This window comes from Colias philodice, chromosome 14, assembly GCF_061535455.1.
Source record: "Colias philodice isolate Cphi_HAF_F1 chromosome 14, ilColPhil1 Martin Lab GWU primary, whole genome shotgun sequence".
In the NCBI taxonomy this organism is placed as follows: domain Eukaryota; kingdom Metazoa; phylum Arthropoda; class Insecta; order Lepidoptera; family Pieridae; genus Colias; species Colias philodice.
The window spans coordinates 7,267,342-7,285,341 of record NC_143099.1 but is presented as its reverse complement, the minus strand read 5'-3'; the positions used below and the strand labels follow the sequence as shown (position 1 = coordinate 7,285,341).

General features: G+C 31.0%; 1 protein-coding gene across 2 annotated transcripts in view; it reads left to right on the top strand.

Moving 5' to 3' along the window:
• The window catches only part of LOC149482926 (RNA/RNP complex-1-interacting phosphatase), a 101,430-nt gene that overhangs the window by 65,185 nt on the left and 18,245 nt on the right, over nt 1-18,000 (top strand). The window contains exon 9 of one of the 2 annotated variants that reach the window (XR_016316554.1): nt 9,022-9,162. The exons of the other annotated variant lie outside the window; for it this stretch is intronic. The gene's annotated coding sequence lies outside the window, so the exon portion shown is untranslated. Of the gene's footprint in view, nt 1-9,021; nt 9,163-18,000 lie in introns of those variants that run through there. 2 annotated transcript variants of the gene reach the window in all.

Genomic DNA, 18,000 nt, shown 5'->3' with positions numbered 1-18,000 from the left:
ATATTCTTAAAAACTTTTACTTCTATCTTCATAGATATTCTTAATGAAGTAGATACCTATATATAAGTGCATTATTATGTTATTATTAAATTGCGTAGGCATACAGATTGTAGTATATTCTTATAAACGCATTTGTTTATATATTATCTCATAGTGACTGATATGCAAATGATTCGTATAACGCATTAGATTGTAATATAAGCCGATACTTTGATAAGATTCCGAGGCGCGTTTCATAGCTAACTAGTTTATAGTCCTATACGAAGTTATCTATTTGAAATAATATCGATAGGGCAGGAAGCGATTTATTAAAATTTGATCGTTTGATCATAAGGTGTGTGGGTAAAAAATGACATGCCTTTGTTAACTACGTATGATCCTTAATTTTGGTCCTTTTTTTATTTTATCTTGTTTCGAATATACAAATGTTATAAAATTATTTATACCTATCAATTAAGGAATTACGAAAGCAATTTATTTGTTAAAATATTTAGTTTTTCATTGTTAGTGTAAAAAGCATACCTATCTAATCAGGATTATATTATGTGGAGTATGAAAACTTATATTTTCAGCCAATTACAAAACTCCTTCTAGATATTTAAGTTATTTCTCCGACATAAAATTAATAATTAATATCACTCATCCTCTGTATATTTACAAATGCCATGACCATTTGAAGCGTGTTTTTGTTTCGATAAACCACGAATTCCTAATTTAAATCTCAAAGCAACACAAGTTTGTAAACACGAGGCGATACTATTGATAGTGGAATCGAAACGATCCTCTTAATCTTCTTAATATACTTGTAAATACAAATTCCGACGAGTGAAATAAAGCATTTTCTTTTCTATGATAAGTATAATCTATTGGTAATTAAGTGGTAATATATCGTCTATCGACGTATATTCTTTGATTCATTAATGGGTCGTTATTCTTGCTTTACGGAATTTTCATATTAAGGTGTTATTGACACAAATAAAAATATTGTACTGATTTTATAGGCATTGGGAAAGTTCTCGCTTTCTATACAAAGCTTCAATTTACATTCTTGGCTGTAATAACTTGTTTATTGGAGATCAGTGTACGTTTGTTTTATGGTTTGTTTGATAAATTTTAAATATTTGTTCATATTTAAAAAAAAAGCTGTTATGGATAACTTTTATACGTAAATCTGTTACTTGTGTAAAGTAGAGAAATCCAAAACGGAAATTAAGTGTGAACACTAAATACTATCGACTATAACTTATTCTGCCCTAGAATATAGAAAATTTCAAAGCTCAAAATGTATAATTAAGGGCGGCCGTACACGTCGGACCGCTTCAAGCAGTTGAGACCGACCGCTTGAAGGTCCCGGGTTCAATTCCCGGTGAAGACGAAGAAAAAAAAAGTCTTGGTCTGGCAGGACACAGAAGGCTGATCACCTACTTGTCCCTAAAGAAAATCGATCAGTGAAACAGATGTATAATGCATCTGCCCCTTACCCCACTATTAGGGGACATGGGACTTCACTTTATAGGCTTATATAGCTTATAGCGTATATTGCTACCGTACTTTGTTTCCATAGAATGAATAATTTCTAACGTAGCTACTGCATCTTATTTTCTTTTCAGGCCATGAGTTACACTTAGTGTCAGTAATTAATTAATTTCGTATTGTTTGTGCTGTTTGTTAGAAGCTAAAGTGTTTTTCACGGTTCTCACGGCAGCTCCAATATAATTAAGGACCTATGTGCTGTAATGCAAAACCAATACTATTGCCTGGATGATAGGGCTGGGTTTTGCTTGAGCTGTGTTAGTGAAACTCTATAGCTATATGGTTTGCGGTGTTTTCAAATCAAAGTCGATCGGTTACGTGCACATGACCGCAAGTTTACGAGCCGTATTCAGAATTGGATGGCGGAACATCAGACGCGCGTAAATTTGAGCTATCCTGTCGTTTATCATGATGCTCTCACGCTGAACGACTCAGGTAGATTGAACTGTTGATGCACCTCTCGACGCGACGTGTTGATTCTGAAACTCGTAGGTACTGTGAAATGTTACGTAGAATCTATCTATATATAATAGTCTAAGTCCTAGGATGTTCAGAGGTAGCATGTACAACGATTGCTTTTAGAGAAGTTATAATATATAATACTAGCGGCCCGCCCCGGCTTCGCCCGTGGTACATATGAAAAATAGATGTTGGCCGATTCTCAGACTTACCCGATATGCACAGAAAATTTCATGAGAATCGGTCCACCCGTTTCGGAGGAGTATGCAGACTAACATTGTGACACGAGAATTTTATATATAAGATTAAGAGATTAAAATTCATATACCTAGAGCAATAATTGCTCTATATCTAGATATAATTTAAAAATAATACTTACAACACACAAGAATGTAATCCTAAGTCCAAACTAAATCTTGGGAGCCCTACTATACTTCAATATTTGGCCCAAATCCACATTGCTTTCAAGCGTTTATATTAGAGTGGAATCAGGCAATATTTTCCGATTTGTTGCGAAGCTGTTGAAATTAAATCGACCATTCGAATATATTGGACACAATAGTGGCAACGACTGTTTAGGGCAATCTCAATGTTCTTATTGCAATGCATTTGGATACTAGCCATGGAATATGTACGACGTTACAATGCTTAGCTTCGCGATGAAAGGCAGCGGCAGCAGTCGGTGCACGAACATTATTTTGATGGACTACAGTCTACACTAATGTTGGAGTATTGGCTTTTTGTGGATGGAGATTGAGGAAATAAATGTTTAATTTATTTTTAGATTGTTTGTTTTTATTTGAATGAAATTTCTTGCAATTTTATATGATAGTGGAATTATCTATAAGAAAAGGATCGTTGTAACTTTTAATGGACATAAACTATAAACTACTTTACCACTTTATAATAAATATTTTCAAAAGTTTCAACATATCTATTTTAACCAAATCAGATGCAAGTATAATATCTAAAAACTTCAACAAGGACATACTATTTAAAAATTAGCTAATGCATTAAAAGTTACCAGCATAAGCAATAGAAAATGATTACCCAAAAAAAGGCTTGAGCGTTAAATGATTCAGAAATGAATACCCACAACTCATCAAGCCAGACAGTAGAACATATTGTAATTAAAAAGTTGAACGCAATACATGGTTGATATTGGCGGGCCAGCGAGCGTAAAGATGACAATTCTGGCAACGTTTCCAATTGCGTTCGCAGGGTACGGAACCCCAAATTGCTTACCGAGACGCCCGACAATCATATTTCATATGCCATTCGCACATTTCGCGAATATCGCGTGTCGCAGACAGTTTTCGACTGGTACATTTTGAATTTGTCTGGATTACATGTAAACTTTTAGTCAGATTTTTAGTATTGTCATATGGTTGTAGTAAATGATTAAAGTAGGTTTATTTAAATCTGACATTATAATATTAACACTTCAGTTTGAACAAGTCTCTTATAGATTGCATACAATTGTTTTCTTTTTATTTATAAAAATAACTCTACTAACGATCTTGTCACTACAAAACATCATTAATTTTCATAAATGTATAGTGAAAAGTTTATTAATTGATTTTTATTTCTTAATTCATTTATTTTCTTGACACATTTATAATTTACACTACGATTCATATGTCCATAATTGTGTATTTCATTTTAGTGCATAAAATATTATTTATTAGGTATCTTTTAATTATTATAAATTACATAATATTGTCAATCGATTTAAATTGCACATTATTCAAATTGAATTATTTTCCTTTATGTTAAAAAGAAACTAATTATGTATACATATCTAAGTAGGTATAGGTACTTAAATACTTGGCATCATTCATGTAATTCAATATTTTGATTCTTTCCGAATTTTGAAATGTCAACTATTTAAATTGATAAAAATATTATTAAATTAATGTTATACGGGGTGGTACAAATCATTTTCTCATTTATCATGATATACGATCCTCCGTAATTCGGTCGTGTTAATTTAATATACAAAACAAAAAGCATATAATCCTGCAAGATTTAAGAGTCAAAATGTGGTGTTTTATTTGATACGTAGCAATTCATTGCTCATTGTATTTCATATGTTACTCGTATACGTATTCGCAGGCTTTATTGCCCATATCAACTTTGTTTTGTGGTTATGAATTTACTTACCCTGATGACTCATGTCTATATGCTATTTAAGCGGTTTTGTATTTGCCAAATTTTGTATTGGATTAATATTACAAGATAAATGGAACCATAATTTAAATTCGTATTAATTGTTGTTTCTTATTCCTTTATTCTTTCGATAGTAATTTTAGTCAGGTTAGTTTAGTACATTTAATTTTTCAAGTGCAGATTGCTTGATGCAATTTTTATACTATGTATATGATTGATAAGATATAAATTCATTATTATAGGTAGACCCCATAATTATAGCTTTTCAGCTCCATATTATAATAAAGTAAAAATTAACTAGACCATTTTTATTATTTGTGTCATAAAAATTTTAATCTTTAACCTGACTAAGAAAAAAGTTATACCCAAGAACATTGTATGGAATGTGCATACATACCTATGCCTCGTGTCGGCTCCTTACCGCCAAAGCTGAAACGTGCGTACTTACAAATGCGAATTTTACAGCGTTTCGCTATTTTGAGTGAACGCGGTAATATTTAACGACGTCGATGGAATAATGCATGTAAATGACATAGAGGGATTCACTCCAGGCCCATCTCGACCTACTCCGAAAGCTACAGAAGTGAGAGCCGCTAAAATGTAGCTTTGCTGTTGTAAATTTCTTAAATTGTGTAACATGCTACTAGGGGTGCTTTTTAACCGACTTCAAAAAAAAGGAGGAGGTTATCAATTCGGCCGGTATGTTTTTTTTTTTTTTTTTTTTATGTATGTACACCGATTACTCCGTGGTTTCTGAACCGATTTACGTGATTCTTTTTTTGTTCGATGCGGGATGGTGTCGAATTGGTCCCATAAAAATTTTATTCGGATAGGCTCAGTAGTTTTTATTTTATGAGCATTTTTGTCTGTATTTGTAAATGTTGCAAGTGCAAGTTTGAAGTCGGTTGTTTTTAACGCAGTTATTGACTTGTTATAATATGAGATAGATGTATGTCACATTCCTTCAATAATCGATTTACTGTACAAGAAAATAGACGATCCTGTGCTTTACTACACCATGATCAACCGAAAGGGCTCGAATACAGGACATCTCACATCACGAGCAAAGGAAAATTATGTTATTCTATGCCATCTACATAATCAGTTAAGTATTTACAATACAACTCCTTTCAACTTCTTACTAACAAGTTTGATGTTGTATTTTTTACATGTTAAAAGTAAGGTAACAAATTATTTTATTTCGTAACGCCTTAAAGCGTCATAGTACCGCCACGAGTCATAACTCCGTGATTGTGCATACAAAATACGATTAGCAACATGTTTCTTAAAATACATGTTCAAGAATGTGATATTTTATTGTTTTGTATAATTTACAATTCTCATACTACGAAGAACAACGCTGTAGGTTTAGCTGCAGTTATGACATGTATAACTTGATATTTTATTAGCTTTACTTCGGATCTCACACAAAAATTCAGTAATTTTTGTAAGAAGTCAAAATAATTTACTACACAGGATTGCCTTAAATGTTGGCAGTTGGCAGTTGCATCAACTTTTGCATCAATACCAATTTATATGTTTATACCAATGTATTTTTCAAATAAATATTATAAACACCATAATATGAATCTTTAGAATAACGTAATAAAACTGAATATTGTTTCTATTGCACTATAATAATAATCGGTTCAGTATGGAGTTTCAAAGATTGATACTTCTTAGATAGGCTATTTTAAATTCAGGAAATACTTACATAATATAAGTACCTATCTACAGATTTTTTCTTAACGTGATTAGATTTTTGAATCATCCATAAAGCTAATCTATTTATTACGTTATTACGCAGCTAAACTATAAAGCATCTGAGAATTTAATGTGTTTTGTTCTATAAGTTTTGTCGACTCGAACTGTTACTGTATTTCGGTGGATGCACTTTATATTACTGTTTGAAAACAAGATTATATCTAAATTTATACTTGAACTATTTCCTTGGTATACGAATTGAATTGAATGTTTTTAAAGTATTCGAAATTTTTGTTTTCCAGTTTGTACAATATGTACACGCAGTTTTCTTCGTATAAGAGACACTAGCGCTGTGCTAGCGCTTTATTTTCTACATAAGTTTTGGGTTCAGTTTATGATATTGGATGTTGAAAATACTTACAGTATATAAAAATATATGTAATACAATATGTGACGATATTAAAGTAAGATTTTTACGTTCATTTAACATTCACAAAAAGAATATCCATATAATATCCATAATTCATTCTTATAGCACAAGACATTTAACAGAAGCTAAGCGATGACATTTTACTCGTAACATAAAATTTTATTAATTTTCACACACACCAATAACAATAAAATTATATTATGATCTTTTTCGCAAGCATACTTTGAGCATAAATTTATCAATTATTTTAGGAATAAACAATGATATTATAATTACAAGAGGGGAATAAAAAATTACAATAAAATTGACGAGACTGATTCTGTCTCGATAGCCGAGCCGTTGACAATCAATCAACAAAGTTATCAATCATTTAATAATGACTAAATAAAATCATACTGGGCTTTGTAAAGTATTTTTTGTATAATAAGTGAACAATTTCTACTTTTATTTGACGGTTGTAATCAGAAGAAAGTGGGTTCAATGCCCGGTAAATAAGACTGGTTTAGCATCAAATATTGAGCATTTAAACACTACTAACTACAATGATTGCTTTTTAAAAAGTGATTTCACTGAATTGAGATGCTGTTGGAATGTGTCGCCCTGTTGTATATGTTTTGCTTTAATTTATTTAAATTTATAGGTAAAGTCGAGGTGGTTTGTGTAGTGGGCTAAATTTTAATTAATTTTAGGTTCGTTTAATTTGTCTCCATTTTCATATCAACATCTTATAATTTTAAAATGTCACAAAAACATCGTCTATACGCTGGGGTGAACAGCTTACTAAATTACATAAATACCTAATTAATTTACAAATTTCTGTACGAATATTACTGGATTTTAAAGAAGTTCTTTCTATAGATAATATATTTTATATGCAACCTTGATCTCTGTTCTATTACCTGTTAATAGCACTATCGTATTAGATATTAATTAGCATGTATAAAATGTTTCAACAACAATTATATAACATAATAGTGAATTGACACCTCTCTTAGCTGCGCATTTATTTCAGAAAACAGTCGAATAGAAGAAAATTTTAGTATCAATGTTACCCTTGTTTCCTAAATTGAAAGATTATTCTATTTAAATAATACCATATTCAATTATATAATGTTGCTTATTTTTTCAAATTAATATAGAAAATACGAAACTACCGTAGAGTGGCACACGATTTACCTGCAATTTAAATCTATGATGTTTGTAGAAAAAAAAATTTACAACTTTTCGCACCTTGTCAAATACTTTATAGTTACCGAAAAAAGGGTTACCTGCATAGATAGTGTTCTGAGAATGAGAATTTAGAAGACCATTATTCATGAAAGAAGTATCGAATTACTATAAATAATAAAAATATACTAAATACATAAATATTTATACTATAATATAACAATAAAATAATAATATTTTTATACATGTAACAATTTCCGGTTTAATGATATTAAAGTATCATAATTGAAAAGCTTTATTTTTTCAGTCAACAAAGAGCGCACGTGTTAAGTACTAACATTTGAAAGAAAACAAGATTACACATTACCTCCCTTTCAAAAACTTCTTCTCATCCAATTATTGTATTCATATTGGCCCTTGTTAAAATTTGCGTGCAAAATCTCTTAGCTAAAGGATTATATTTGTCCCGAATCTATTCATTGAAGCTGTGCTTTCAAATACCACTTTGGAAGGACATGTTTACATTGTGTTGTACCGTTATATTTACACTATTTTTAATAATGTGAACGATTTTTTGTAAAATTACCTACATTTTAACGTCATACTTTTGGTGTGTAGGTACTGTATCTACCTTAAATGACGATCGTATTTGAAATAAGTTATTAATGTTGAGTGAAAAAAAAAAATACATATTGTAAACTTACAAAAATAATTTAATAAATTATTTTAATTTGACACTTATCATAACAGAATAATTATGAGTTTAACATTGATATAAATTACATCTAAGGTTACTTTAAAGTTCAGCCTTCAGCACAGATTAAAATTGTTTACTTCTTCCATTTTAGAAAGACATAATATTATATTATAATTTGTTGTTTACTGATTTCATGTTAATAATTGTTGTTCACTAAACAAAAATATAAAAAAAACAGCTGACGAGTTTTGTATTAAATTTTGCACAACATTAGAGTATAGTCTCGATACACATTATACATATGGATTTTATTCGCGTAGCACTTCTCTAAGTCTCACACAAGAAAAGGTATGGGTTGCAGCGAGTAATTAGTTAGCTAGTAAATAGTAGTAGTTTTACGTACATAACAAGCAAAATTTATATTAATTTATTTGGTATACGATTAGAATACATACTGTTTTCCTCAAGAAACATAATAAAGCCTTCGTGGTCCTTTGTAATAAATATCTTTAAGAAAGCAAGAAATGAATATACAAATGAGTGTTTTGTTTATCTGCCCCATTTACAGGCTAATAAATTGCTCTTCCTGGTAGTGGTTTAGATATGTAGATAGTTTCTATGATATATTAGCGTTTGATTTAGTTCTTACATTTGTTTGTATTAGAACACAGGTTTCAGACGAATGTATAAGGTAATTTAGGTGAGTAGGGTATGACGAAAGCTTTTGCTGTAAATGTGATTGAAAAAAGAAACTGAATTAAGTCGAAGAAACAATACGTATTCAAATAAAAAAGCCTGTGAGCAGAGCAAATGTGTCAGAAATGAAATTTCTTTAGCAAGATTTGATTTATTCATTTACTAGCGGTCCGCCCCGGCTTCGCCCGTGGTACATATTTCTCAATAAAAAGTAGCCTATGTCCTTTCTCGGGTATCAAAATATATCCATACCAAATTTCATGTAAATTGGTTCAGTAGTTTAGGCGTGATTGAGTAACAGACAGACAGACAGAGTTACTTTCGAATTTATAATATTAGTATGGATTCCATAACAAGTAATTAACAGGTTTGACCCCAAAGCTGATTTAAAGTTACCAAAATCGTCCTCCATGACGTGATGGTATTGCCATGAAATTTTACTCTCAACGCGTCTAAAGAAGTTTCACTTCAATAAATAAATTCTAATTCCTATGTATTTATTTGCGAAACTCTACAAAAATAGATAGAGTAATTGAATAAAATCTAAACGCATTCTCTCGTAACGAATCTAAATACTGAATGGACGAAACGTGTGCTAATAAGCCTGAATAATACATTAGTGACGCAAATAGCAAGGCGTCGACATGGCTGGTCTCCAGACTCCATTGACGGCCATCCCTCCTGAGCTATATTTTAGGGCTGTGGGCGGATCTAAAAATAGTGTTCCGTGTTACAAGTCTGGATTATTTGTGGATTATTAAACAGGATAGTTTTAGATAAACGTGTTATTGCATTAGCAATTGTTGTGTGTGGTTTTGTAAACGCATGGTTGGTGAATTATCAAATTATCGCTTAACCCAAATTAAATGCAAAAATAGTACTAATAGTTTGAATTGTGGTTTATAAAATCGGACAATTTTATAATGCTTATTTTATTTAGTGTACATTGTTTTGTACCATATTCATTTATAAAATAAACGACTCACTGTTATCCAAAGCTTCACCGGCGTGGTCAAAGAAAATTCCCAAAGGAATCAGACGTTTTACCATGGTAACATAAGGGATGTTCTACATCTGCATTTGAACTTAAAAACTATACCATAAAAAATAATAAAATAATACCATAAAAATTGCCATTGCGACGTGAAAGAAAAGAAATTCAATTTCATATTTTTAATATTTGTAGAGATATAAATAAAGAGGTAAGAAGTAGAATCTCAAAATCTACATTACGTTAGATCCTACTGACGAAACCAAACTAATTGTGCTGACACTTGATACAATTTTGATAGATTACAGCCGATTTAACCGTATATCATTGCCAAAAAATTCCTAAAAGCTTCATAAAACCCACGTTCTGCGTGGGCGATGAATACTACTGAAATCTCGAGCGGGGGCGTACAGGCGCCGCGATTCCTTCCTAATATCTTTTACGTGGTTATGGGGTCATTTGGGATAATATACATGTGTTTATTTCAGAGCTTAAGGGTGTGATAAGATTGTTTTGTGTGCCTATTTGCCTACTGATCAATATTATTAATTGACGTCATACTATACACTCATTTCTCACAGCCTATTTTATGTTAACTATTTAAATTACATAGTTTTTAAATGATATATGTATGAAAAATGTGATTTGAGAAGAATTACGCTGAAGAAATTGCATAAAATAGATTACGATAGAATGGCACGCGCGCCACACGAAAAATATTATGTTTATAAACTTCCGTCGACATCCCAGGCCATCTCAACATACGTTATTTTATGTTGTAAGTTTCACTTCTTACACATAAAAAATTTAATCTAGCCGAATATTATTTATTAGTGGATTAATTTTCCATTATGACGTTATCGCTTAGCAAATTGTCTATAATTTTTAAGATAATTTTACATCATTTATACAGGATCTAAGAATCAAAACTACAAGTCATGTTTTTCAATACATTATAAATATTACTTACTCGTAACATGTGTTACTTGCGTTATTACACGGAATGCATTTTATCGTGTAATAAAGTGTTTACTGTTTTATAATTGCAGTATTTGTCATTTATCTGCAGTAATAAAATATCTACGTAAAATTGTCTAAGGAAAATTTTGAGGAATTATTTTTATTTATTACAGTATAATTATTATAATACAAATACAATTAATAAGAACCGCATTCTTCCATTTACAATATCACAATATTCTTCATAGATTTTAGATATTTGATAGAATTTTGACAAAATTTACCTAGATTTTGTTGATATTAAAATTTCACGATATGTTTGTTTTTGGATGCTTACATTTTTAATGTCTTTGTCAACAAAAAGTAAATTAAAAAAAATACCATCCTATTCTTAGTACATCATGAACGTGCCTAGTATGTAAATATTATGAAACGTAACTCAAAACGTAATAAATAAAGAACCACAAATTAAAAAGTCAAAGTATTATATTACAAAACAACAAATGTAGGCCGTATCTCTTCAATTGCATCGGTTCAAAGGCCATCGTGTATTTAATTAAGTAATTAATGCACATTTGCATTTTCAATCATTATAATTTTTACATTTTATGCGTGTTTATGTGAATTATGTACAGTTATAGCCATAACATGTTCAGTATACTAGTAATATGCGCAATGAACTTTGTTAATTAGATTTGAACTAGACTTGTACGGTGTACCAGTCTGGCGCCGGCATTGTATGTACATGTGCAGAAAAAATACATATATGCAACAGTTTGTAATGGATATAAGTATATAATTGTATTAAATTAATTAAAAAAACAATACGGAACTTTTAATATAATAACAACTGCATATTTCATAATTTGTTTTTCAGATAACTGATCGCCAACTATTTTAATAGCGGAGTAAAATGACTGCAGATTTTCCAGTTAGGTGAAGGCATTTTAATCCGTTCTTGAAAAACATGCAAAGTATTTAAAATTTAAATTATGTAATAAAATATTATTGTCTAAGTTGCTAAGTGCTTGTATTTACAGAAAATACAAGATTCTTAATTGCACACGATATCTATCCATTGGAAAGCAACCGTCTAAAAGTTTTTATCTGCACACATCTAGAAAATTCCAGAATTGCACAATAGATGAGTCACCGCAAGCTTTACTTTGTGGAGACAAACCCCGCTCCATCTTGATAGATTTTGGCTCGCAGCCAGCCTCCATTCATGTCTTTACGTAGTTACTTATTTACGTCGAGGAAACTAGGCTCTTGCCGTGGCTTCTCTAATTTTAGTTCCAATTCAAAAGGAGCAGTCAACGGTGTATGATTTATTGTTGTATGGTTTTTTTTTGTATAGTTATTGTCCATCTTTTGATACTATGGACACAAATTGAAAGAAACTTCTCTCGGACTATATGGTGAGTAATGTTTTTGTAACTTTGGAAGACTGGGATGAAACACAGGCGACTACAGCAGAGACTTTATATTGCTCTTTCAAAGGTTTGAACTGGCTTACAGATCGTAGACAGCGTTGCAACCTCGATTTGTAGAATAGAGTTTTCTCGTATTTTAAATATTTTTCGTATTTGCTTGACCTCTGACCTTACGGGAACATTCTGCCCACGTCTTTCAGATAATATGGCGACTGGCCAACTTGTGACGTAATTGGAGTGTTTTCATTCATAAGTTCACTTTCGATCTGAATCAAATATATTATTTTTGATGTGAAACATTATTAATAGGTGCACGTGAAACCGATTTCTCGCTAATTATATTCACACTTTTTTTCAATATTTGCGCCTGTCTTGCTTCAGGCAGACTTGATAAAAGCTCTATTCTTTTTTTTAATATGTGTTATTTCTTCGAATGAACATATTATTAATTACGGTTTACGGAGTATAGTCGCGTAGTAACCGCATCGCCCTGAAAGTAAAAATAGTTTTGTTATATTGTTATGTTTTAACATTTATTAGTGCCGTTAAGGTATAAACAATTTCAATACATTGAGCAAATTAATTTATACCATATAAAATTCACGTAACCCATTAGTAACACAAAAGTGTTGATCAATTAGCTTAACTTCAATAAATTGTGCATGCAAATTTAATCTCGTTGTGAAGGAAACTATTTAGTCATTCAGCGAAGTAATGAGTTTCTGCATGAGGTAGCAAGCTTCATTACTTTAAATGAAAAAAAAAAAATCTTTTTTCTTTTATAAGATTTTCTAAGGAAATCTACAATCTTATAGATAATATTATGCTATCTAAACTAAACGAGCTTTTATCTTAGATCTTCCAACAAGCTTCACAGTGATGCAACTAGCGAACAAAATATTCCGCATTTGTGCAATAAAATATATCCAATAGCACTAACCGAAAATTGCTTTACTATGAAAAATAAAAACATTCAGATAGCGTATAAAGTTAAAAGTTATGTCTAAAGTTCGGTATCCTGCAATAACAACATTGCAGACGCGTAAACACAGTCTAGAATCTGGATGTTTACGTCTCGGTTCACTTCCGTACAAAACATTTCAACCTGAGCGGGAACGGATGAAAACAGAGTGATAAAAATAGTCAAAATCGAATCATGCGCCCCATTAATTGAGCGAGGTGTCTATCGACACCTGGGCGCAGGGGCGGCTTTGGTTAAGTGAGGCCCGGCTTTTGATCCCGGATTCTTTGAGATTGCGATACTTGGGAATTTAAAAACGAGTTGGTTATGACGAGGGCCCCAGTTCAAGAAAATCCTTGCTAAATAGAACTGTTCGTTATTAAACGAATGCTTAACATAAAATATATTGGTCAGAGCGAAAGTTTCAGAATGATAAAATCGTCAACGTAAAAATAAAATAAAATGTTTTATTGGCAATGAATAAGTTTGTAATTTCATATTATGTTACTTCTCATATAATTGTAAAAGTCCGGTCTGGAACAAACAATCTGGTAGAAATAATCTGGACTCTACGTACCTCGTACGTACGTGTCATTGAATGCTGAAAAAATTGCTGTCTATCAGCTAAATAGTAGCGATTTTTGTCCGTGACATTTAGGGCTTCTAATAATTTTCTTACAGTATTCCGAACCTGGACATAAGTATCATGGCTACGTGCAAATTGTTTTTGTTCAGGACTAAACGAGACGCTGTAGAAGGAATTCTGTTCGTAATAAAATCGACGAGCGGTAATTAATTTCATTCGTTGCTGCGTTGGACAGGTGCTTGGGAATTTCAAATATAAATGCAGTGGTTTACAATCAATTATTTTTATTAATTCTCCACACTCATATGTGCTAATGATATATCTTGGAGAGGATTATCTGAGATTTCCATTTCATTTCTTATCGTTTAATCCTGGATAATCCAATGGATTATTTATTGTAGCTATTAATGATAAAATGGTAAGTAATTATCGGTTGGAAGTGATCGATGATGAATGATTGCTTGAGAACAAAAAAGTAAAACGCCTTATGGACTGTTTGTAACCGTAAACGGAATACTTAAATGTCAATTGGTATTTTTTAAATAAAATCTATATCTCTTTCTTTATCTTTAATGAATAAAAATTGTTTGTTCTGCCTTCGAAATATGTTTTATCAAATAATAAATTACAATATTAATATCACATTGGAAAAATGTTCCCAACGAAATTTTACAGAGAAAGCTAATTGCTTGCTTACGTGCGGTGATTAAAAAGTAACGATTAAATATTTTTATCGAAACTTATTACGTATTCATTGATTTGAAACACTATCTCGTGATCATTAATAGATTAATGATAATTTTATTAAGAAACCAACTGCATGCCTCGAATATCTTTTAAATAATTATCTTTTACAATAGTTCAAAATATGTAGTTAAAGTACCTACATATATAAATTTGGTTTGTTTTTCTCTTTTAGTTATGCAACTTGTTGATTTATTTTTTATATTTATTTTGTGACGTCCAAAAAGTATTTCTTAATATAGATGTTTATTCTATTAAGCTTCTGTAGAAAGATCTGATGAAATACTTTCAAAATACCAGTTTCGTGTGATGGATCTCAAGTCGGCGCGGCGTTAAATTTTGATGTCACCAATCAATCAATTTTATTTCTCTCTGTACATGACTTGTTGTATGTACTTATTCTAATTAAAACTATGTAAAAGCCAGGGTAGACCTGAAACTCGTCGTGTACCATAAATATTTTTATATATTTGAAGTTGAATATGGTGGAAGAACCACGAAGCTAATGAATTATACTTCGTGTATAAGTGTACTTTGAGGTAGGTACCTACTAGTGTTACATGGCCATGAAGTTCAACATTTAGTGAATATAATATGAAATATTTTTCTCATTCAAATGATTTGTAGAATACCTACGAACCTAGTTTGAAATTACAAGTACGCAAAATTAGACGTAATGTGAAGGATACCTTGTACATAAAAAGCGTTATATTGATTCGTAGACTGAAAATTATTTTGTTTATGTAGAGCGCGCGGTACACGACAAATGCAAATAGTATATTTTACCAGCAATAGTTGCATGTAGCTAACTCATAATTTAATGCCAATACTATTAACTGCCTCTGTCCAAACCATCTATGTGGTCAACTATATCGTACTATATTCTCACTACATTCGTAAAAATAATAACACGTTGAAAAAAAAAAATATATATATATATAAAATCGTTTTGTCTAAAATATTTTTAGTAAAAATTTCTGATAAATGCAGGTAACTCAAAATTAATTGTCCCATACAAATACACGTCTAAAGTAAACTGACGTGATTAGTACAGATTTGTATAAAGATAATATTATCTATAAGACATTTATATCTTAGTTGGGTGGGCGATGTCACATAATATCAACTATACATTTTCACTTTATATCTTTTAGGTGATATATTTATAGCCTTTTCACTAATAGGCGTTATTTGATAAAATTCTTCAAACTTTCAACCATTTAACATTTTGTTTATTTCATCTGTATCAATTCTAAAGTCAAGTTTATATATAAATTGCAAGACCAAGGTTCAATTTAAAAATCACGATGTAAAAATGTGCCGATATCTTAGTGATTTATCAATTATTATATAAAAATGAATCGCCAATTGTGTTGGTAAGCGCAAAACTCGAGAACGGCTGAACCGATATCATTAATTATTTTTTAATAATATTCCTTGAAGTACGAGGATGGTTCTTATGGAGAGAAAACGTAAGTATGTAACCACGGGCGAAGCCGGGGCGAACCGCTAGTTATCTATGAATGTGCCAAAGTGAATATCCCTATTAATGGTAGTGACAGTATTTATAATATCCCGCTTTAAACCGTGTATAAAAATAACATATCGTTGTAGGTATATCATATTATTTGTTGATCCCAAAATATTATATATAATCCTATATTGTTCTATGATTGTTCAATGTTATGTGTATCCTACAATGTTCTATGATTTTCTATTATATTCTTAACTAACAAGCACTAATGGTTACAAATTAGCAATCACAGTTTTAGGAAGAAGGAAATAACTGATCTAGTACAATCATACACTTTTTGCTCTATATTTAAATAAGGCTTTGCTTTGAGCCGGCAATATAATGATAGCATATTATATTTTTTGCTTGTGATCTGGTTTCCTTTATCAATTTCTAACCTTGATTTAAAGAACCACGGAGCTGCGACTTATGGATGAGCTACGAATATGATTTGCAATGAATGCAAGGACAAAGATATTCAAGGTTATGACACAATATACAGAAACAACCAGTAGGAAAACTTAATAGAACACTTTCGAAATGGTTCACGCACAAAAGCCAGGCGTGTTTACGAGAATCGTAAGGGTAATATCACAATTGACAGATATAAGTATACCTTTACGCTCGCTTGGCTAGCGTGCGTGAGCCATTTCGAACGTGTTGTATGAAGTTTCCCTACTGGTTGTATCTGTACATAGTGGTTATGATAATATAAGTACAAAATAGATCTCAATGATGTTTGTAGATGTAGTTGTTTATGTGTATTTCTGTAATGTGTGTGCATAGAATTTATGAGTTTATATTTCGTATCTTTCTTTGAATGTATGTCATATTATCGATGTTATGTGTAAATGAAAGGACACTATATTATGGTTTAAACTATGATATGGGAATCTTTGTAGTGTATAAATTGTATTAAGCTGTAGGTACATTTATTTCAATCTTTTTTGTCTTAACATTTTTAAATTTTCAAAAGGATTTAATATCTCATCATATTTTATCACAATCCAATAAAAGAGCTAGTATTTTTTAATGGTCACTCATATCGCATTAAAAAAAAAACAAACTAGAGCACATTCAGAAAGTCTATCAATAATTATAAACAACGTTTCGTAGCTCCAAGGCTCGCTAAATAAAACATTACCTACAACGAGCGGCACGCTGTCTGGGAACATATTTATTTTCGTTCCCAATTACAATGTGTCGTATTTTTTGCCTCAATTACCATTCCTACAAACAAAGACGCTAATAATTCATTAGATCATATACAATCCGTTGAAAAATCACCTTGAATTACACTTCTTAGAATACAAGTAATAAATAACCTTAGCATTGTGTGTGTCAAATGTTTAAACTATTTTATGGAAGTTATAATCGCTGTGCAAATAAATTTATTTTACTGTTTAGATGGTCGATTGTTGTTGTAATGGCTATTCGCTCACAATACAAAACGTTACAAAATAAGATATGTAATGACTGTTTAACTTTTCCTTATTGTTTATGGCTATGATTTTTATTTATAGGTGAAGTCCCTGTGATGAACGATCTTTAGAAGTGTGCATGTAAATCAATACTAAAATCCCAACTCTCCCCGGCACTTGCGATAAATACTTTTATATTAAAATAATATGGTTATAAAGATATTTAACTACCATATACTAGGAAAGGAATTAAATAGTCAAGCTTTGTAAAGTAAACTGTAGAACACTTACCATTATATCCTAATCAGATTTTATCATGACACCATATTAGAAGGGAATTTATTAAGAGATATACCTATTTACAAGAATTTAGATAAAGATAAATTAAACGGTATGTAAAGTAGGTTATTGTTACTTGTACCTACTACAGGTAATAACTAATAAGGTAGGCTAGAATTTCTTAGGATTGTTACAAAATGCATTATTTATGATAACTGTTGTACTTCCGTCCATTCTTTGCAGCCTATCTGAGTCTG